At 41.3% G+C, this 23,029-nt stretch overlaps 1 protein-coding gene across 1 annotated transcript in view; it reads right to left on the bottom strand.

Moving 5' to 3' along the window:
• PLCE1 (phospholipase C epsilon 1) overlaps positions 1–23,029 on the bottom strand; it is a 380,365-nt gene that overhangs the window by 347,638 nt on the left and 9,698 nt on the right. The window lies entirely within an intron of this gene.

Below are 23,029 nucleotides of genomic sequence, written 5' to 3'. Positions count from 1 at the left end.
TTCACTCAAACTCACGTCCATCGAGTCGGTGATGCCATCCAGCCATCTCATCCTCTGTCGTCCCCTTTTCCTCCTGCCCCCAATCCCTCCCAGCATCAGAGTCTTTGTATCATAAAGAATAGTAAAATTAGAAGAATATGAAATACAAGCATACTGTCTTTTCTAACTGTAGGCGTTAGAAGGAGGTGGGACATAACAGCAACAACAAAAACTAATCTATCAGACAGTTCTCAATTATTTATTAAGTCCCAATTATATTCTGTACAGTCAAGAAAGCAAGATGGCCAAGGACCAGGGGGTCAGTAAAGTTCTGCTGGAGGGGGGTCTGGGGTGGAACTTTACAAAGAGGTAGCAGCCCCTTTACCCATATTCACATAGGATGAGCAGTGTAAAGAAAGATAAAGAAAATACAATGCATAACCATGAATTCATCTGAAGCTTGTAGGAGAACATTTCAACTAATCACAGCAAGTGAAAACTGCTCAGGAATTTCACCATCATGGAAAAGAAACGCTGGGGTAACCATCAAAGTTGGTAACTGAATAATTCTATTTGCTTCTTAACTTAAGACAGGATTTTATAGAGTCTTTTTGAGTATCATGTGTATGACAGACAAACAACTATGCCACGTTGTTTACTTAGGCTTACTCTTCTCCAAAGTCCACTCTGCAAAGAGATTAAAGAAAATATTATGTCTGCACAACCCTCTCCTCCCCTTCTTCCTACCACAGGCACATGGAGTGCACAGTTATAGGTGTATGCACACAATCACACTCAAACTCTGCACAATATGAGTCAGTCTTCAGCGGAGTCTTTCTTCTCTACCGAATGTCTGCTGTTCCACCTCCCCCTGACCTCCTTTCTCTGAACTATGATGACAGAAATTCCACAATTCACAAAGAAACAAAGATTCAAAAACACTCCCCAAAGGCACTGGTGCACCCATCTAGATCCTTTCCCAAGACCCCAAAGACATAACCCTTCATGACTTCTACTCTATTAGAAAAGTTTCAGAGTCCGCTTCTAGACTTATGACTCAGAAACCCAAAGAGATCTTAATCTTTATACTCTATGTATATTAGACATCAGGAATCTACTGATAAGTAGATGAGAAAGTTACCCAAATAAGTAATTCCAAATGAATGTACTGATAAGGCTGACAATACAGTAACACGCAAGATCATAAAAAAAGCTTGTCCATACAGGTTGATTTTCAATTATAAAACTCACAAGGAAAGGAAAACGTCACTGAAAAACACATTCCACAATCAGCTTGCAAATCACCCCTTCTCTCCTTGTTGCTGTCCCAGAAATATGGAGATATTAGACACAGTATAATGTAACTTAAAGTCAAGAATGGAGGCGGATAGGATTATGGTATAGACAGTCACAAGATGCATGCACAAAAAGATTCACGTTTTTGGTAAGATGATGAGAAGACAGAAAAGCAGACAGCAGAAGATGGCATTTACCCCTCTTGATTTAGTCTCAGTTGATTTTTTTCTAACTTCATCTCTGACCAATACCCTCAAAGAAAAGATATCTTGTCACACTGGCCTTTTTGCCATTTGTTGAATTAGGCTTGCACTTAATACCACTTGGATTTCCTTTCCCACTGCCTTCTAACTTAAATAAGACTCTGTCACTCAGCTTACATAGCATTTCCTCCCTGTAGCCCTCGCTGATGCTCACCTGTCAGTATTAACTGCTCTCATCTGTGTTTCCTGTCGTGCTTCCCACATTTTACCATCCCAAAATATCACGGCACACAATATACTGAAGTTATTAATAATTCAGGACCCCCGCATAGATGGAGAACTTCTGAAAAACAAAGACCTTGTATCTTCAATCTTAAGGAATCCTATAGACACACTAGGTGTATGCCACATACCTAGGCAAACATTTGGTCTCAACAGGTATCTGACTCTCTTTCCCGTCCACGGCTCCTTGAGCCTAATCCTTGCCTATTAGGACCTGGATTACTTAAGAGCTTCCAGTCTCCCAAATTCTAAGCTCTTTCAATCCATCCCATATAATTTTTAGAAAAATCTTCCCCAAACACTATTCTCATCCTTTCATCCACATCAATTGAGAAGGAACAGAGAGCTACATTATTTAGTGTGGTAAACCCAAACCTTACCCCAATCCTCAAGAATATCACCAATCAGCAAGGACTTTATTTGGTATCGGTTTTAATCAATTTGGAGAAAAATAGCATCCTGGTGATGGCACCCCACTCCAGTACTCTTGGCTGGAAAATCCCATGGACAGAGGAGCCTGGTGGGCTGCAGTCCGTGGGGTCGCTGAGGGTCGGACACGACTGAGCGACTTCACTTTCCCTTTTCACTTTCATGCATTGGAGAAGGAAATGGCAACCCACTCCAGTGATCTTGCCTGGAGAATCCCAGGGACGGGGGAGCCTGGTGGGCTGCCGTCTATGGGGTCGCACAGAGTCGGACACGACTGAAGTAACTTAGCAGCAACCATACTGAGGCATCTAATCCATAAACATGATGTAGCGAACTACTGCTAGTGCTTATCTCTGTCTCTTTCCACATACATACAAATACATGTAGGCAAATGTATATACACATCTCTGTGTACACAGGATATATACATATACATATATATATATATAAAATCTCTTTTTTGCCACTTCATAACTATTTATTGAGATTTAAAATCTTTGCCTAAAACAATGCCTGATATCCTCAGAGATAATATTTAAGTTGAAAGACCTCTGCGTTGGGTGGCTGGTGGTTCCCTGGTGGTTCTAATTAGCTTGCAAATTGCCCCTTCTCTCCTTGTTGCTGTTCCAGAAATATGGAGATATTAGACATAATGGGCCCTGGATCATGTGTTATTTGTCAAATGAGAGTTCTCCAGGCACAACCTCTGCCTACAGGGAAGTCATTTATTACTACAGAGCCACAAGGGGAAAACTTAGATATGAGCTATTATCATAGAACACTGAATAGTATAGTCTGCTGCTGCTGCTGCTAAGTCGCTTCAGTCGTATCCGACTCTGTGCGACCCCATAGACGGCAGCCCATCAGGCTCCCCCGTCCCTGGGATTCTCCAGGTTAACCAGTTAAAAAGTGGGAGAATCACTCAATAGTGTGTACTGATTGTGCAATAGATAAAAAATGAAGACAGAGATGACAGAAATCAGTATGAATTCCATTCATGAGTGAAGCCTCCCTAGAGAATGTCACAGTCTTTAAAAGAGGACTCTGTCCAGGAAAGTGAGGCCAGGGAGAAAGTGGAGGAGAGAGGGAGGAGTCTCATTTTGGAGAGAGACGGAAGGTCATGGGTTGGCTGGCACCTGGAGACTATTCTGCCTTCACTAAGGCTAACTGCAGCAAAAGCAATAGAACCATCTTGGACAATTCATCCTGGAGTTGGGAAGTTCTCATACTAGGTCAAAGCAGCACATTTTTGGAAGCTGTGCAATGAAAACAGAAAAGTGGGAAGGACCCGGAGCCTCTTCCTTGAAGGTCTTGTTTTACCCAATCAATGCATCAAAAATATAATGGGCTTCCCCAAGCAGCCTACTGCCACTCTTTAGATGGGGTACCTAGAGCTCATGTTACAAGCTATTTTTAATTAATTGATAGTTAGGCAACATCAGTACCCCCATTTACTAAGTGTTTTTTCAAACTGGTATTCTACATGTCATTCCTCAATTAATGTAATTGTCTTTCCAAAGAATTAAAAATACATGTGATGAAAATGAACTCACTCTTGAGTAAGATAACCATAATAGAACCCCTCTACTACTCTAACACATTCTCACATTACAGGCTCTAAGTAAACCGATCCTGATTTAATCAAAATAAGATATGATTCAAGCCCTGCAAACTCTATTCCTCATGGCTGTGTTTCCTTCTCTCCCTCCATCCTGGGTCCCCCACATCTGATACCTAGTCTACATTTCATCATCACACTGAGCAAAACATTTTCCAGACTCAGTAACTCTCCAGTTTCATAGAGGTTCCCATGCAAAGCCCTAGCAGATAGAAAGCATTTTAAATCCACATATTTAGTGCATAAGACGGCCATTTTCATTTTTACATTTGTATTATATTTAACACTAGCACTAATGAAGGTCTTCAGAGGTCCTCTGGTCAAAAGCTTCAAAATTATTCCTGTTCCTCATGGATGCCCATCAATGACATCAAATTCTGGGTGGAGGCCCAAGCCAACAACTGACTCAAACAGTTGATATCATTCTAATGGCACTTGTTTTCGGTAAAGTCAAAAATGCAAATAGAAAATCTTGTTAAAACTCGAAGTTCACTTAAGCAATGTCTCGATTTACCACTGAGATGTCATCATCCAAAAGGGAGAAGCAATATTATTCATACTTTTCACCTGATTGAAAAAATGAAGTGAATAAGTTTTCAGGGTTCGGCTGCTTTTATTTTTTTTTTAATTTGTTTAGTCTATAGGACAATACCATGGCATATTTGCTATTTTTCAGGGCAGTCAGTATGATCTACATTACAGAGTTGTTTGCTGAGTCCACAATCAGAAGCAAGCAGGGCAGCTCTGACCTGCGATACCAGCTTCCAGCCATTCCTGAGCCTCTGACAGGTATGGGGGTGGAAGCAAGTACCCAGGGAGGCTGAGGGATCACGGTAGAGGGATGCAGATAGAGGCAGGGAGCCATGATATGGCCAATCTCAGCATCTGGATGGTGTGGGCTCCTCGGCAGATCAACTGTGTCTCATGACACAGGTGGGAGTACATCTGCTAAGGTGCAGTTCACTTTTGCTATCATAATGTCATTATTTGAAATATCAGCTGTGATTTTTATGATGAATGCCAGAGATTAAAAAAAGAAAGCAGGCTTTGGCAGGAATGTCATACCACATTCTATACTAACAGTTTAACAAGTCACACATTATATTTTTCTGATTATAAAAGTAACACACACTAACTGTAGAAAATTTGGAAAAAGTCTGGTAAGTAGAAAGTAGAAAAGATAAGGTAAGATCATTGGGTAAGTCCCAATTTTGTTATAACTTCTTTCCAGTTTTTCCCCCATGAATATAGATTTTTTAATAGAACTGAAATTATACTGTTTGTACCATTCTTGTCCTGCTTCTCTTGTTTAATATTATATTCTGTAAAAGAAACTTTGGGACATAATAGAATCTATATCAACTTTAGCAATCTCTATCCTAACATTCTAAATCTTACTTTAAAAAGGAGAAGATCTAGAGAAATCACAGGCTGTCCCCCCCTGAAATCATGTGTCATCTCACCTGTTTGATATACTTGTAAACACTGCCCTATTCTTCGAGTACAACAAATTCCAGATGGCTCAATCTTGCTTCCAAGGGCTGGTCAACCAAATGGTGGGTGCGTGTGTGCCAAGTTGCTTCATTTGTGTCCAACTCTTTGTGACCCTGTAGACTGTAGCCTGCCAGCTCCTCTGCCCATAGGATTCAACCAAAAGGTCTGATTCATTCATTCACTCATTTAACAAATTATTTTCTGAACACCTGCTGTGTGCCAAATCCTTTGGTAAGCCCTGAGTTAGATGGTCCATAAAACTGATGGGTCTAGTTGAAATTTATTAAAGGGATATTTGCTAGGTTTAAGTGACATTTTATATGATATTAAACTAGGCCAAACAGAGCCAAGTGTGAGGGGCAGCTGATCAAAACTACCCTCTCCAGTTCATCAACCTGACATCCACCTAAGCCAGGGTGGTCTAACTCCTGTTCCTTGAACCTGCCTTTCACCTGCCTTTCTGGGTCTTGCTCATCACGCCAAAGACCCCCTACCTTCCTTTCTGCAGAACCACATTCTATTCAGGAAGCTCTTTTGAACAGTGACTATGAGCCTTATTCTCAAACTGTTGCCACACCAACTGTACAGAACCATCCACTCTTTAGACAACCTTAACTGCCCCTGTTCCTGAGTGGGGTGGCGGTAAGTATCCATGACAGGTGCCAGAGACTCGTTTCCTTTCTTTCCCACAGCTACACCCCACATGCCTCACTACTAATCACCTAAACATTCCTCTCACGACGTCACGTGAATCCAGCTCTGAAAGGATTTTTCAGGAAAAATATTCTACCCTCTCAACTGCTGTAGGAGGTACAGATATAGGTATACGTATGCACACACATGCATATGTATACCTATATCTACACATGTATTTACATATATGTATTTTATATTTTTTTCCTGTATACACACACACACACACACACACACACACACACACACAATTTTTTCCTGTCCTGACTGTTGGCCTTGGTTGCTTTCCTGCAGTAAAAGAACAGCTAAAGGAAATGCTTCAGGGCTCCAGGGCCAGCTCCACTTTCAGACTCTCAGCACATCACCTGGCCCGTTCCTTCTCAACTTTCAGACTTTAGCTCATATGTCATCTCCTCAAAAAGGCTTTACCTGCTCCAAGGCAGTCCCTTCACCCCTCCCACTAGTCACTTTCTGTAATATTACCTGGCCTGATTGTCTTTTGAGCACGTACTGTCACTGGAAATCCTACGTATTACTTATTTGTACACTAGTCACTTGTTGGCATAGCCTGACTGGAACCAGAACTTCCTGACAGCTGGGAACATGCTGGTTTCGTTCACTGTTGTGTTCCCAGCAAGGGAATGGGAACTCAATAAATCTATACGGAATAAATAAATGAATCACCTTATCTGTTTCACTGTGTATACCTGTTGCCTTCTACTTCCCAAGGTGATTTGTAGGAAAGATCAAATGAGACCAGGTATGCCAAGGTGCTTTGAAAGGAAAGACTCCACATAGGATGTGGTTATCATGCATGGAAAGGCAGCTCATGAAGCCCTGAGCACCTCAAGGGGCCTCCTTCCTGACCCTGCACAGTATGGACCCCTCCTCGTTTCTCCACTCCTCCTAGACAGAGACTTGTCTGGAATCTAAAAATGCCACTCCACCCGGAAAACCATCCAAACAGAATGCAACCCAATAATTTATTATAAGGCGAGGCCTCTCAGTGAACCTCAAATAAGATGATACTGCTGCTGCTGCTGCTAAGTCGCTTCAGTCGTGTCTGACTCTTTGCGACCCCACAGACAGCAGCCCAGTCTAGTGGGACTCAAATAACAAGATGCTACTTAGGAAGGAAGCAATCTGCCAGGAGGGCAAACCTAGAAGAAAAACTACAAAGATATTCCCTGGCCTAAGCCAGTGGGGTTCAAAGAGCATGAACTGAGTGCCTGCAGTATTCCAGGTCCTGGGCTCAGCCCTAGGGACAGAGAGGTAATGGAGACCATCACAGTGGAGTGGCGGACACAGATACAAAATTGAAAAGTCAGTGAAGTGAATCTGGCATAATGGCAGTCAGTGAAGGCTTTGTAGAGTGATTGAAACCTAAACTAAACCTAAAGAACAGAAGAAAGAGGGCTGGGACCAGTGGGCAGCCCAGGGTGAGGCACAGAATGGAAAGACCACGTGCTGTGTTCAGGGAGCTCCAGGTAGTGAACGCATCGGGTATTTACTGCTGGAGTATCTGGTGTGTCAGGGGACGAGTCAGAGCAGAGGGGCTGGGAGATGTACCCAGAGAGGTGGGTGGGTGGTCACTCTCTCACAGGTAGCAGATCAGAGCCGTTTCAAACACAGGCCTGTGGAGGCCTTGTGGAGATGAGCCCACTCACTGGGGAGAAGAGCCCAGCTCCTGGATCTCAGAGGGCCGGGCTTGCCTGGAAGCAGAAACAGGAGAAATGCAAAAAGTCAACCAAACTTCACTGTGCTGCAAGCAGGGAGGATGTGAGTCAGGAGGAGCTAGGCTTGGGGAACTAGACAGAGACCCCAAGGAATAATTCCCACACGTGCTGGAGGACATGGGCTGCCTATGTAGTTGATTTGGGGCTGCTGTGGAGCCCAGCTCTCGGCCATCTCACCCTGGGATGGTGCAGCTTCCTAACTGCCTGGCAGAGCTTCGCAGCAGCTGAGTCAGTGCTGAACAGAGGGAAGGGGAGAAAGAAGAACCAGTGTGATTTCCTGAGACTGAGCCAAAGCAGAATCTCCTGAGCCCTGAATGAAGGCAGCAGAAAGGAAGAGAAGGAAAAGGAAGGCCCTGGTATTTTGCACAAAATACGCAAGTCCCAAATTTGCTTACGATATAATATGATTCAGAGCATCGAAGGCAGGAAAACCAGAAAGAGAAAGAGAGGTGGATGGAGAGAGAAAGAGAGAGAATGATTGGGGTGGGACAAAGCAAGTACAGAAAAGATTGTCCTTTTTTCCCCTTCTCAGCTGTCCTTACACTCAAGAAATCTCATATGTTCAAGAAAAAATGGGAGAGTCAGTTCTAGTGAGGTGGATGAATCTAGAGCCTATACAGAGTGAAGTAAGTTAGAAAGAGAAAAACAAATATTGTATATTAAGGTACATATATGGAATCTAGAAAAATGGGACCGATGAAGCTATTTGCAGAGCAGGAACAGAGTCAGAGGGGGGAAGGAGACTGGATGAATTGAGACAGTAACATCAAAACATATACATTACCATATGTAAAACAGACATGGAACAACAGACTGGTTCCAAATAGGAAAAGGAGTACGTCAAGGCTATATATTGTCACCCTGTTATTTAACTTATATGCAGAGTACATCATAAGAAACGCTGGGCTGGAAGAAACACAAGCTGGAATCAAGATTGCCAGGAGAACTATCAATAACCTCACATATGCAGATGACACCACCCTTATGGCAGAAAGTGAAAAGGAACTCAAAAGCCTCTTGATGAAAGTGAAAGTGGAGAGTGAAAAAGTCGGCTTAAAGCTCAACATTCAGAAAACGAAGATCATGGCATCTGGTCCCATCATTTCATGGGAAATAGATTGGGAAACAGTGGAAAGAGTATCAGACTTTATTTTTTTGGGCTCCAAAATCACTGCAGATGGTGACTACAGCCATGAAATTAAAAGATGCTTACTCCTTGGAAGGAAAGTTATGACCAACCTAGATATCATATTCAAAAGCAGAGACATTACTTTGCCAACAAAGTTTCGTCTAGTCAAGGCTATGGTTTTTCCTGTGGTCATGTATGGATGTGAGAGTTGGACTGTGAAGAAGGCTGAGCGCCAAAGAATTGATGCTTTTGAACTGTGGTGTTGGAGAAGACTCTTGAGAGTCCCTTGGACCACAAGGAGATCCAACCAGTCCATTCTGAAGGAGATCAGCCCTGGGATTTCTTTGGAAGGAATGATGCTGAAGCTGAAACTCCAGTACTTTGGCCACTTCATGCAAAGAGTTGACTCATTGGAAAAGACTCTGATGCTGGGAGGGATTGGGGGCAAGAGGAGAAGGGAACGACAGAGGATGAGATGGCTGCATGGCATCACTGACTTGATGGACGTGAGTATCAGTGAACTCCGGGAGTTGGTGATGGACAGGGAGGTCTGGCATGCTGCAATTCATGGCATCGAAAAGAGTCGGACATGACTGAGCGACTGATCTGATCTGATGTAAAACAGATAGCTAGTGGGAAGTTCACTAGCTCAACTTGGTGAGTGACAACCTAGAGGGGTGGGAGGCCCAGGAGGGAGAAGACATATGTATACTTACAGCTGATTCACATTGTTGTATGGCAGAAACAAACACAACTTTGTAAAGCAATTATCCTCCAACTAAATAAAAAAAAGAAAGAATAAAAGGAATAATATACCAATGTCTCACTGGGGTATATGATATATTTTCAGAAGCTCCCAGTGAGAATTGAAAATTTTATGTATTCATTTTGATGGTATCTGTACGAAGAAAAATGTTTTCAAACCCAACCCGCCCCTCCCCAAATCAATCACTCCAACTTTGGCTTGGACCTGGAGATCCAGATGAAAGTCCCTATCTCATTTAGCGTCCATCCTCCTCTTCCCTTTCTCCCCACTACTTCCAGCTCCTCCAGCTTGAGGCAGAGAAAGGATCCTGGCCAGGTTAAACACAGCAGGTGGCTGAGCCTGACACAGAAATTCCCTGTCCTAAGGTTTGTAACATATTAGTAATTGATCCCTTGGTGAGGTAGGGAGAACTAGGGCACCAAGAACTAGGGCGATAGATTACACCTCCATCGTCCATCCACGTCTCCATCTGAAACACAGACAAAGAGTTCAGCCCCTCTCATCTCCTTCTGCAACCCCACAGCAAACAAGGCCTCCTGCCCTGAAGACACCACAGTGCGCAGCAATCTTAAGAAGCAGCATTTTCTATTACTTGATTTTACTTTATCTTATTAAATACCTTTAGTATACCCCTTAATGTGTCTATGGAGAAGGCAATGGCACCCCACTCCAGTACTCTTGCCTGGAAAATCCCATGGACGGAGGAGCCTGGTAGGCTGCAGTCCATGGGGTCACTGAGGGTCAGAGACAACTTTCACTTTTCACTTTCATGCATTGGAGAAGGAAATGGCAACCCACTCCAGTGTTCTTGCCTGGAGCATCCCAGGGATGGGGGAGCCTGGTGGGCTGCCGTCTATGGGGTCACAGAGAGTCGGACACGGCTGAAGTGACTTAGCAGCAGCAGTAGCAGTAATGTGTCTATATATCTTTTGCCTTCTTTTAAGTGATTTACTGAATTGATTTGTCTTTCTTTTTAATTGAAGTAGAGTTAATTTCCAATGTTATATTGGTTTCAGGTGTTCAAAATAGTGATTCCATATTTTTATAGATTATGCAGAATACAAAGTTATTACCAAAAAAAAAATAAAAAAAGAAGAAGCAGCATTTTCTGCCTGTCCTCTTCTTTATGTACTTCTCATTACCCAAGTAGTCTGCCAACTCCTGGCTTACTATTACTGATGGATCCCAGTTTCTCCTGGGCAGTCTCCTACACGCTATGTGTGTGTATGCTAAGTCACTTCAGTCATGTCCGACTCTTTGTGACCCCGTAGACTATAGCCCACCAGGCTCCTACGTCCATGGGAGTCTCCAGGCAAGAATACTGGAGTGGGTTGCCATTTCCTCCTCCAGGGGATCTTCCCAACACAGGGATCACACTGTGTCTTGCAGAATGAGCAGATGAAAAAGTTGGAGAGAAGGTATATTCCATCTACAAGGGATTGATAAAATATAGTACTTTCATATCCAGGAGAACAGGTTTTTTGTTGTTTTTATAACTTAGCTCTAGATACATTTAACCTAGAAAGGATTCCAGGGTATATTGTTTCATTTTCTTAAGATAAAAATAAATCAAAGAACAAAACATGTTAGAAGCGCCTTATATAAAACAAAACACACAAAGTATATCATTATGTGTATGTACAACTGTATAAACACACAGCAAAACGTTTGAACAGCACCACCCCACTAGGAGCAGTGATTACCTCTGAAAAAGAAAAAGCAGACTTAGAGAGGGGTTATAAGGGCTTCTACTTTATCTTCAATGTTCACATTCTTTACAACCAAGAACATATTTATGTATTGTTTAATGAAAAATAACTTTTTGAAAATCTGAAATTATTATATGAGATTTTTTTTCATCCTGTGAAAGTTTGCTTTAATGCATTAAAGAACTCCTGGAAGGCAGCAGAACTAGTTCCCACTTGGGCATGGGTTTGTTTATCCTGCTTATCTCTAGTTAGAGCCAACAACGCTAATGATTCTGAATAGCACTGGCCACTCCTTGGCCATCCCATCCCCTCCCACCCACGGCTTCAACTATCACCTCTAAGTGGATGACTCCCAAATGCCTCTTTCTAGACACAGCCGCTCCCACGAGCTACAGTCCTGACTTTCCAACTTCCTGTTGGATACAGCCAACACCCCAAGTACAAAACCAGACTCCTGTCCTCCCTTCTCTCCTTAACTCAATTCTTCTGCCTAACTTCCTCCTTCCTATTAACTGGCACCTCCTTCCTCCCAGGAATTCGGAAAGGAAACTTCCCAGTTATCACTGTTCTCTTCATCCAGACACCCACCTAGTTATTTGTCATATTCTGGTGATTTTTCTAAACATTTTTTCCCAACTGTTAGCCACTGACACCACCCCCTGGTCAGACCCTTTCCATTCATCATCTGGACTAGTGGAATCTCCTTCTAAATGGTCTCCTTATAAATTAGGAGACTGAGACTGACACATACGCACTACTATATACAAAATAAATAACTAATAAGGACCTACTTATATCACAGGGAACTCTACCCAATATTCTGTAGTGATCTATATGGGAAAAGAATCTAAACGGAGTGGATATACGTATAACTGATTCACTTTACTGTATACCTAAAACTAACATAATATTGTAAGTCAATTATACTCCAACAAAAATTTTAAAATAAATAAACGGTCTCCTTGTCCCTGACTACTTTGATCCATCTGCTAGATGCCCAACTTCCCATTTGGTGAAGGCCTAACATTCCAGACTGTTGAGGTCATTTTGAGCCTCCATTCCATCACCTATTGTGTTAGCTATTTTGCCAACTTTGAGTCATCTGCAAATTTGGAAATAAGGTTTTTTGTCTTCATCCAAGTCTGACAAAAATGTTAAATGAAGTTGAGCCAAAGAAAAGCCTCTGGACTACAGATATCTTTCCAAGGGAACCCAGGACTTATCACTGGAGGAAAGACAGCAACTTAAAAAAAAAATAGTCTCAGACACCTTTCATATACCATCTCATTTAAACCTTACAACAAATCCTGGTACTGAGTATTGTTATCTTAATTTTACAGGTTTAAAACTGAGGTTGAGAATGGCTAGGTACTTTTGTGAAAAGCTTACAGCTATTAAGTGATAGAGTTTTGATTTTTACACAAATTTGGGTTGATTGCACAGATTATTGTTTTTCTGCCACACAGAACTTTTCATGGATTCTCCCCTTCTAATAGATACAGCACACACCTCTTAACGTACTTTAAGGGACTTTCACAGTCTAGCTTCAAACCTACCTTTGTAACAGTAAAGACTATACCATGTGTCAAACACATGGTATAATGTGGTATATGCTTTATTTATGCATAATTTATTTATTATGCATATAATAGTTTACATGCTTTATTTCATTTAATTCATGTCAAACCTATGAGGTAGGCACCACACTTAAGTCCATTTTACTGATTCAGAAGCTGATGCATAGTGAGATTAAAAATAGCTTAACCTGTAAATTTAAAACTAACTCAATTAAAAAAAATAGATCTATTAAAGTTGCCCAGCTAGTAAACAGCAAAGCTAGATTTCAAACTAGGGTCTGCCTGACTAGAGAAATACTTAGGAAGTAGAATGGACAGGAAGTTTAATTCATACCGTGAATCTACATGTATTTATGGAGCACTTTTGTCACAGGCTGAATATTGTGCTGGAGCTAGAGATCACAGAAGTGAACCCTGCCCCTGGCTTCATGAATGCTCAGTCTCTTCAATCATGTCTGATTCTTTGCAGCCCCATAGACTGTAGCCCACCAGACTCCTCTGTTCATGGGATTCTCCAGGCAAGAATACTGGAGTGGGTTGTCATGCCCTCCTCCAGGGGATCTTCCCCACCCAGGGATCAAACACGCATCTCTTATGTCTCCTGCATTGGCATGAGGGTTCTTTACCACTAGTACCAGCCGGGAAGACCCTGCCTTCATGGAGCACATGATTTATTGGGAAAGATAGACATGGAAATGGAAGGTAGCAGAGTGTGGTGAATACTGGGAGGGAGAAGCTCAGAAGGTGGGGGGGTGTGCGGTGTGCTTGGAGAGCTGAGGTTTCCAGCCTTGTTAACTGAATCTATAAAGATTCTATCCACTGTGATGGGGAATGTGGGAGAAATAGGTTTGGGAAAAGACTGAGTTCAATTTGAGACATGGGTTTTGGGGAGATGTCTCACGGGCAGCTGGATTTGCAGGTCTGGAGCTTAGGAGTGGGGCATGGATCACAGAAAGATCTGGAATCATTGATGAAACTCATGGAGGTGGATATATTCGAAGGATCCACAACATGTATGTAAGGCAAACAAGGGAAAAGAAGGCCTCAGAAGAGACGCTGCTCACTGGCCAACTAGCACATTCCCATGAACCAGACTTTTAAGGATGGCTTTATCTCTTCCCAAGCAGAAACACCTTCCCATCCTTTTCATCAAGCCATACCCAGCTTCCTTCAAGCCCGCTCTCTGTTCCAGAAAATTCCAGCCCAGAGCGCCCTCTCCTGGACTCAAGCCATTTAACAGCTGGCCAGGGACTCAGCCATTTCTTGGTAAGGATATAGAAAATTTCAGGTATTTGTGCCCTCTCTCCCTGACTGGACTGAAAGATCTTTGATGGCTAATCCTGGGTATAACATTAGGAATTCAGTCAATATGCTCTTTACAGAACCAATTATAAAAGGGTAATGAAGCAATAGCAGAACATTTATGTGAACTAGTTTCTCCAGATGAACCTGAATGGCTTTCTTGATACAGCAGCAACCACATGCTGGGCACTCTCCCAAGCTTCCACCTGAGCCTCTGCACTGAACAGAGCTGGTCAAGGTGAGCACACCCTGCCTCTCCTTGTCCTTCTAGTTTATGCCTTAGAATGTGCTCCTTCTTCAGTCCCAGCAGCCCTTGCTTCCAGAACTCTTCCAGTTGAAAAGAAATTTCTTCAGAAGGGAAGAAACAAGGATGAAGATATTTTGCTTGAGAAAACATCAAGGAGCAGCAACAGAAGCCTCCTTCCCATAAGAAGTCACAGAAGCCCAAGTCACAGAAGCCCATTAAAACAAAATATTGTCTAAAATTAAACTGTGCTTGCTCCGTGGAAGAAAAGCTGTGACAAACCTAGACAGCGTACTAAAAAGCAAAGACATTACCAACAAAAATCCATCTAGTCAAAGATATGGTCTTTCCAGTAGTCATGTATGGATGTGACAGTTGGACCATAAAGAAGGCTGAGCGCCAAAGAACTGATGCTTTGGAAATGTGTCGCTGGAGAAGACTCTTGAGTCCCCTGGACTGCAAGGAGATCAAACCAGTCAACCCTAAAGGAAATCAATCATGAATATTCATTGGAAGGACTGATGTTGAATCTGAAGCTCCAATACTTTGGCCACCTGATGAAGGTGATGAGCTGACGAGCTGACTCACTGGAAAAGACCCTGATGCTGGGCAAGATTAAAGGCAAGAGAAGGGGACAACAGAGGATGAGATGATTGGATGGAATCACTGACTCGACGGACACGACTCTGAGCAAGCTCTGGGAGATGGTGAAGGACAGGGAAGCCTGGCGTGCTGCAGTCCATGGGATCGCAAAGAGTCAGACATGACTGTGCGACTGAACAACAACAACAAACTGTCTAATTTTACAATTTAGAAATTATTCCCCATTCATGATGTTTTATAATACCCTTCTATAAATAAGCAAACGTCTGAAATTCTGAGTAAGGGGGAGAGTTAGTAACATCTTATTTCATAAATTAAGAGAGTATCAGATTCTCACCCTCATCATCACCTGGCTCAGGTAAGCTCAGGTGGGAGGAGCCATGGGGGGTCTTGCTCACCAGCATCCCCCATCAGCCAGCACAGTACTTGACACATGGGAGTGACTGCTGAATGGATGAGACAATGTTGAGTGGATGAGACAATAAGAGTGGGAAAAAACAAAACTGTAGAAAAACAAGGAGACAGAGAATGAGGGGTGATATAGAAGCAGGAAGAGTGTGAAGAAGACTAAGTTGAAGAAACAACTAACCACCTTCTTACATCTTGGGCTCAGATTCTCCTCAACTTCTCCACAAAGATATGCACACAGAAGTTAAATCGTCGGGTCAGTTTCTCAGTCCTAAAGCGTCAAATGCACATTTACAGTACTCACCATTTAATATTTTTGTTTTGTAACCACTTTCTCTCTTCCCTTCTGTATGCCTTAGGGACATTTTTTTTTTTTTTTTTTAAACTTTTCACCTAAACAAAGACTTGACATTGAATTTGACTCCTACTAGCCTCTAAGCTTGTCTTTCAGGTTTGCTGCTTTGCTACTTAAAATCCCGTATCAATTTAGAAAAGGAGACTGAGGTCCACATTCGATGTCTGGAATCATTATGAACAATGCCTAACCCTCTAATGGTAGTTTCAATTCTGCCTATTCTATGATGAGTGCAAAGAAACAAGAGTGTCCCAGTTTAAAAAAAAAAAAGACATTGCATTTTCACTTCACAGGAAAGCCCCAATGAACCAAGCTACTGTCGACACTTCATTGTCCTTACTCTCTCCCACAGCAACGGGGCCTCCAGCTCCTCACCATTTTTGAAGCTGCCCTTGTCACTCTCAGAACAGCACAGGAGGTCTCCAGGAATTCAATCTATGCACACCCAGGGGCAGCACACTAATTTTAATATCAGTCTTTGACAACCATAGCTAAAATAAATCTAACAAAAAAAACCTAGCAAAGTAAAATCTAAATAGGGCCTAGATGAATCTCTACTTTACAGATAGAATTCATTAACAAAATGATAATTAACTGCTACAACAAGATTGAAAACATGGTTTAATGATGGGAAACTTGTTAATATAACATACCAGTAGGTCAAATGTGAAAAAAAGCACACAGTCATCTCAAAGATGACCTTTTGGCCTTTGATAAATTCAACTCCCTTTCATTTGAAAAAAAAAATCTATGAATATAAAACTCTTTCATCAAACTATTTTTAACCAAGAGCAACATCATAATTACTAGGGAATATGAAAAGCATTTCTATTAAAATCAGGAATAAAATTAAAAGTTCTATCATCCTCCCTTTTAGTTATTTATGTTCAAATTTCTGATTTAAAAGAAACAATTATTATTTGTAGACAACACAATTCTCTACCTAGAAAGTTCAGGAAAATCAGCTAAAAAATTAACCTGATTAAATAAAAATATAAAACTTATTTTAAAATAAGTAACAAATGTATGATTTCAACAACACAAGAGAAGACTCTACGCATGGACATCACCAGATGGAAGACTAGAGAACTCTTCAAGAAAATTAGAGATACCAAGGGAACATTTCATGCAAAGATGGGCTCGATAAAGGACAGAAATGGTATGGACCTAACAGAAGTAGAAGATATTAAAAAGAGGTGGCAAGAATACACATAAGAACTGTACAAAAAAGATCTTCACAGCCAATATAATCACAATGGTCTGATCACTCACCTAGAGCCAGACTTCCTGGAATGTGAAGTCAAGTGCGCCTTAGAAAGCAGCACTACAAACAAAGCTAGTGGAAGTGATGGAATTCCAATTGAGCTATTCCAAATCCTGAAAGATGATGCTGTGAAAGTGCTGCACTCAATATGCCAACACATTTGGAAAACTCAGCAGTGACCACAGGACTGGAAAAGGTCAGTTTTAATTCCAATCCCAAAGAAAGGCAATGTCAAAGAATGCTCAAACTACCGCACAATTGCACTCATCTCAGTTCAGTTCAGTGGCTCAGTCATGTCCAACTCTTTGCAACCCCATGAATTGCAGCACTCCATCAACAACTCCCGGAGTTCACCCAAACTCGTGTCCATTGAGTCAGTGATGCCATCTAGCCATCTCATCCTCTGTCGTCCCCTTCTCCTCCTGCCCCCAATCCCTCCCAGCATAGAGTCTTTTCCAATGAGTCCACTCTTCACATGAGGTGGCCAAAGTACTGGAGTTGCAGCTTTAGCATCAGTCCTTCTAATGAACACCCAGGACTAATCTCCTTTAGAATGGACTGGTTGGATCTCCTTGCAGTCCAAGGGACTCTCAAGACTCTTCTCCAACACCACAGTTCAAAAGCATCAATTCTCCGGCACTCAGCTTTCTTCACAGTCCAACTCTCAGATCTATACATGACCACTGGAAAAACCATAGCCTTGACTAGACGGACCTTTGTTGGCAAAGTAATGTCTCTGCTTTTGAATATGCTATCTAGGTTGGTCATAACTTTCCTTCCAAAGAGTAAGCGTCTTTTAATTTCATGGCTGCAATCACCATCTGCAGTGATTTTAGAGCCCCCCAAAATAAAGTCTGACACTGTTTCCACTGTTTCCCATCTATTTCCCACTCATCTCACACACTAGTAATGCTCAAAATTCTCCAAGCCAGGCTTCAGCAGTATGTGAACCGTGAACTTCCAGATGTTCAAGCTGGTTTTAGAAAAGGCAGAAGAACCAGAGATCAAATTGCCAACATCTGCTGGATCATTGAAAAAGCAAGAGAGCTCCAGAAAAACATCTATTTCTGCTTTATTGACTATGCCAAAGCCTTTGACTGTGTGGATCACAATCAACTGTGGAAAATTCTGAAAGAGATGGGAATACCAGACCACCTGACCTGCCTCTTGAGAAACTTGTATGCAGGTCAGGAAGCAACAGTTAGAACTAGACATGGAACAATAGACTGGCTCAAAATAGGAAAAGGAGTACGTCAAGGCTGTATATTGTCACCCTGCTTATTTAACTTATATGCAGAGTACATCATGAGAAATGCTGGGCTAGAAGAAGCACAATCTGGAATCAAGATTGCCGGGAGAAATATCAATAACCTCATATATGCAGAAGACACCACCCTTATGGCAGAAAGTGAAGAGGAACTAAAAAGCCTCTTGATGAAAGTGAAAGAGGAGAGTGAAAAAGTTGGCTTAAAGCTCAACATTCAGAAAACGAAGATCATGGCATCCGGTCTCATCACTTCATGGGAAATAGATGGGGAAACAGTGGAAACAGTGGCTGACTTTATTTTTCTGGGCTCCAAAATCACTGCAGATGGTGACTACAGCCATGAAATTAAAAGATGCTTACTCCTTGGAAGGAAAGTTATGACCAACCTAGATAGCATATTCAAAAGCAGAGACATTACTTTGCCAACAAAGGTCCGTCTAGTCAAAGCTATGGTTTTTCCAGTGGTCATGTATGGACTGTGAAGAAAGCTGAGAGCCAAAGAATTGATGCTTTTGAACTGTGGTGTTGGAGAAGAGTCTTGAGAGCCCCTTGGACTGCAAGGAGATCCAACCAGTCCATTCTAAAGGAGATTAGTCCTGGGTGTTCATTGGAAGGACTGATGCTAAAGCTGAAACTCCAGTACTTTGGCCACCTCATGTGAAGAGTCGATTCATTGGAAAAGACTCTGATGCTGGGAGGGATTGGGGGCAGGAGGAGAAAGGGACGACAGAGGATGAGATGGCTAGATGGCATCACCGACTCAATGGACATGAGTTTGGGTGAACTCCAGGAGTTGGTGATGGACAGGGAGGCCTGGCGTGCTGCAATTCATGGGGTTGCAAAGAGTCGGGCACGACTGAGTGACTGAACTAAACTGATATGATTCACTGGAGTAGGAAATGGCAACTCACCCCAGAATTATTGACTAGAAAATTCTATGTACAGAGGAGCCTGGTGGGCTACAGTCCACTGCGTTGCAAGGGTTGGATAGGACTGAGCATGCATGCATATACATATGATTTACATGACGGTTACTACAAACTTAAGTAAGAGATATAAAAACATTTGAGTAAATTAAGAAACATACCAGTATGGAAAAACTAAATATATAAACCTATTAATTCTTCCGAAATTAATATATACGTTTGCCTGTGTGCTAAGTCATGTCCAACTCTTTGTGTCTGTATGGACCATAGCCCGCCAGGCTCCTCTGTCCATGGGATTCTCCAGACAAGAATACTAGAGTGGGTTGCCATGCCCTCCTCCAGGGGATCTTTCTGACCCAGGGATTGAACCCGTATCTCTTATGTCTCCTGCATTGGCAGGTGGGTTCTTTACTATCAGCACCACCTGGGAAGCTAATATATAGATTTATTATAATCCTACTCAGAATATCAACAGATATTTAACATTTTAACAAAGTATTTCAAAACTTAATTTATAAGAATAAGCAAGGAAAATAAGAAAAATTTTAATAATTATAATGAGAATTTACTGTATAATTAATGTTATAAGGCTAAAATATTAAATAACCAAACAGTGTGGTACTCATTAAAGACTTTACAAATAGATATCTTAGGCCTGAAATTGACTTTAGACTATACAAGATAAGATTAGGAACAATCTAGGATAATTCAATAGGTATATTATTTAAGAAATTATATATGAAATATAAATATATATATATGAGGAAGTAAATATATTATGAAGGAAAATTAAGTATTTAGAAAACAAGATAGGTCTTCAACCCATAATATGAACAACAACAACAAAAAAAACTAATTTCAAATGAAAAGCTGAACGTAAGTAAAAGCCTAAAGACCTAAGGGAAAAAAAAAAAAAAAACAGTTAATCACAGAAAGGAGTAAAGGGTACAAATTGAAAAGCCGTGGAAGTAATCTCCAGGGAGAACAGAGACCTATCTGGCCATATGGAAAATTTTCTGCACATTGAGACACATGATTAACATTTCAAAAATATGATACTTCATTAATATATATACAGAGTATCCCATAGTAGGATAAACATAATTTGCTTAATTATGATTTATAAAGTTAGGTGAAAAGTTATAAAATGTGAAAACATGATCTCAATTTGGGAAAAAAGAAAATAAACCCAGAAAGCCATGAACCAAATGATAGTAAGAGCACTAAATGCAGGTGATTTTGGACTTCTTTGCTGTGCCTTTCTCTGTTTCCCAAATTAGCCAAAATTAACTTGCATTGTATTATAATCAGGAAAAAATGCTAGTTGAGAAAAACAGTATCAAATGACAATGATACATTACAGTCTTAATTTATTAAGACGTCTCAAATAAATGGACAAAGTATGTGATTAAATAATTAACCAAGAGAAAGCACATTGATGAAATACCAATTTTTTTTATCTCTAGTAATCAAAGAAATGCACATTCAAACTATGAAGTACCAAGTCTGGGATTTCTCATTGACATCCCACTGGAAAGACTACTCTAGTACATCTTTAGTTGAAGTGCAAACTGTTGCAACCTTTTTGGAAAGCTTTTTGCCAGTATGTATCTGGAGCCTTTAAAAAAGTTCTTCACTTTGACCTAGTAATTTCACTTCTAGGACTCTGTGCTAAAGAATTAGAGATCTAGGCAATGAAGAGTTACTTAAATAGAAAAAATTGGGGATCAACAACTGAACGCCCAAAAAGAGGGGAATCCGTAAACCCTCCATGGGACAACATGACAGATGAGGTTCAGACACTGAAATCAAGATTTAAAAACATTTAATGGAGTGGAAACATCTTAATGATAGAATGTTAGGCAAAGGGGCAGGATTAAAAATTGCATATTAGATATCTGTGCTGCCTGCTAAGTTGCTTCAGTCGTGTCTGTCTCTTTGCAACCCCAAGGACTGTTGCCTGCCAGGCTCCTCTACCCATGGGATTCTCCAGGCAAAAATTCTGGAGTAGGTTGCCATTCCTTCTCCAATTAGGTATCTATCAGATCAGATCAGTCGCTCAGTCGTGTCCGACTCTTTGCAACCCCATGAATCGCAGCACGCCAGGCCTCCCTGTCCATCACCAACTCCCGGAGTTCACCCAGACTCACGTCCATCGAGTCAGTGATGTCATCCAGCCATCTCATCCTCTGTCGTCCCCTTCTCCTCCTGCCCCCAATCCCTCCCAGCATCAGGGTCTTTTCCAATGAGTCAACTCTTCGCATGAGGTGGCCAAAGTACTGGAGTTTCAGCTTTAGCATCATTCCTTCCAAAGAAATCCCAGGGCTGATCTCCCTCAGAATGGACTGTTTGGATGGTCTTAATTTTGCTTGAAATAAACAAAAGTTCCAGTTCTACTGCTCCCTAGCCAGGTGACTTGGTCAAATCTTTGTCTCTGAGAAGACGTTTCTCCAACTCTTAAAACTGAGAGGGGAACATTTGGATTTCTCAATTTTCAGTGTTGCAAGACACAGCATATAATAAAAAAAGTAACAAATCATAAACAGATGCATAATATCTGCATTAATAATTAAAAGATAGAGTTTTAGTTGTTAAAATGGCTTTGGATTAAAAATTCTTTTTTAATTATTTTTTATTTAAGTATAGTTGACTTACAATGTTAGTTTCAGATGTACAACATAATGACTCAATATTTTTAGAGATTACGTATCATACAAATCTATGATCAAATATCGACTATATTCCCTGTGTTGTACATTACATCCCTGTGACTTTTTTTTAGTACTTTTTTTTTTCCCTCTTATAGAATGCTTTATTGTGTGGCATCCTTGAGCTAAAGGGTCACTTGGGGAGATTTCTGGTCCCTAGATTAGGTCTCTCTTTAAAATGTTTCTTTTTTTTTTTTTGTATTTCTTAGGTACCCAATCTAATTTTATTTTATTTTTAAACTTTACAATATTGTATTAGTTTTGCCAAATATCGAAATGGATCCGCCACAGGTATACATGTGTTCCCCATCCTGAACCCTCCTCCCTCCTCCCTCCCCATACCCTCCCTCTGGGTCATCCCAGTGCACCAGCCCTAAGCATCCAGTATCATGCATCGAACCTGGACTGGCAACTCATTTCATACATGATATTATACATGTTTCAATGCCATTCTCCCAAATCTTCCCACCCTCTCCCTCTCCCACAGAGTCCATAAGACTGTTCTATACATCAGTGTCTCTTTTGCTGTCTCTTACACAGAGTTATTGTTACCATCTTTCTAAATTCCATATATATGCGTTAGTATACTGTATTGGCGTTTTTCTTTCTGGCTTACTTCACTCTGTATAATAGGCTCCAGTTTCATCCACCTCATTAGAACTGATTCAAATGTATTCTTTTTAATGGCTGAGTAGTACTCCATTGTGTATATGCACCACAGCTTTCCTATCCATTCATCTGCTGATGGACATCTAGGTTGCTTCCATGTCCCAGCTATTATAAACAGTGCTGCGATGAACACTGGGGTACACGTGTCTCTTTCCCTTCTGGTTTCCTCAGTGTGTATGCCCAGCAGTGGGATTGCTGGATCATAAGGCAGTTCTATTTCCAGTTTTTTAAGGAATCTCCACACTGTTCTCCATAGTGGCTGTACTAGTTTGCATTCCCACCAACAGTGTAAGAGGGTTCCCTTTTCTCCACACCCTCTCCAGCATTTATTGCTTGTAGACTTTTGGATCGCAGCCATTCTGACTGGCATGA

Source organism: Bos taurus, chromosome 26 (assembly GCF_002263795.3).
Source record: "Bos taurus isolate L1 Dominette 01449 registration number 42190680 breed Hereford chromosome 26, ARS-UCD2.0, whole genome shotgun sequence".
Classification (NCBI taxonomy): Eukaryota; Metazoa; Chordata; class Mammalia; order Artiodactyla; family Bovidae; genus Bos; species Bos taurus.
This window is presented reverse-complemented; position numbering and strand designations above follow the sequence as displayed.